This window comes from Galeopterus variegatus, unplaced genomic scaffold (genome assembly GCF_000696425.1).
Source record: "Galeopterus variegatus unplaced genomic scaffold, G_variegatus-3.0.2 Scaffold3961, whole genome shotgun sequence".
In the NCBI taxonomy this organism is placed as follows: domain Eukaryota; kingdom Metazoa; phylum Chordata; class Mammalia; order Dermoptera; family Cynocephalidae; genus Galeopterus; species Galeopterus variegatus.
The window spans coordinates 182,682-184,052 of record NW_007730072.1 but is presented as its reverse complement, the minus strand read 5'-3'; positions in this window follow the sequence as shown (position 1 = coordinate 184,052).

Below are 1,371 nucleotides of genomic sequence, written 5' to 3'. Positions count from 1 at the left end.
AACCGGCCATCCCTATGTGGGATCCGAACCCGGGGCCTTGGTGTTATCTGCACCGCACTCTACCGAGTGAGCCACGGGCTGGCCCACTCACTTCTTCTCATCTTGGGCTTCACTTTTTGGTTTCATGCGCTGGATGACTCTTGATCCCACACGCCCAAGCCAGGGTTCCTCTGCTTTTAGAAATCTTTGGTCTCCACATGCATCATCCAGGTCCTGCAAACACTGTCATTCTCTCTGCTCAAATTTCCAGTCCCAGGACTTACTGCCCCATCTTTGGCTTTTGAGGAAACAGGTGAAAGATTCCAAACTCTCTAAGTGTTCTAACACTTAATTAGCATTAACGTTGGAGGCGGGTCTCTCCTGATGAAATTCTGGTTATAGGCTCATCTAACTTTGTGACTTTCCCTCCATGCCTAGCACTGTGCCTGAGGTTCTTGATAAAGGTGTGTTAAATCAACTGCAGTTATTGAGACATTACTGAGGGTTCAAAGAGCCTCTACTATGCAGCGTTAGGAGTGAGCTGTCCTCTTGGGGTGAAACAGGAAGGACAGTGTGTCACTGGAAGACAGTGTGTTTCCAGGAAGCTGCTGGAGGGAGGGTGCCCCTTGAGCTGCCTGTAGACTGGGTCCTGTGTCTCCGGCTTTCTTCTGATCCTAGGTCTGCAGCTGTGCTCCCGGTGCTGAGGAGCTGGGAGGACCTCTCCCTGAGACACATCTTGGTTAGGACCCAGAGTCGGGAGGCATGCGTGCTGGTTCTTCTGCCATGGGCTAGGTTCTGCATTTTGGAAAGGAACTGCGTAAACATAGGGTGTGGAAAATATGATTTACTAGCAGCATGAATAGAAAGAAAAACTTAGGGTTTGAGCTTGTGGTAAGCTCCCTGGGACTGAACGGTGTGATACGGCTGCCAAAAGAGCAAAGTCTCTCGTTGGCCGTAGTGTTAGAAATACTCGTTTGAGACAGAAAATAAGGGAGGTGAGAGTCCTACTTTGTTCTGTACTGATCAGAGTATACCTGGCTGTTACATTCAGCTGTGGGCTTCACATCTTAAGAGGGTTCAATACAAATCTGAAAATGAGAAAAAAGGGAGCAAAATGGTGGGTGTACTTGAAAACAGGTCACCTTGGAGGAGGGATTAAGAAACGGGGGCTGCTTAGTCTAGAGAAGTGGTGACTGGGAGTGGAGGGAGAGAGATGGAAAACGACTGCTGTCTTCAAGTACAGGAAAAGGGACAATGTAGAAGAGGTCGTTATTTGTTCTTTGTGGCCCCATGGGGTAGAACTAGGTGCAATTTCCTTTTGTACCACCAGTTCTTCCACAGAGGACACAGGCAGGCAAAAAAAGAAACCTGATGATTCTGGAGTCAGTACAG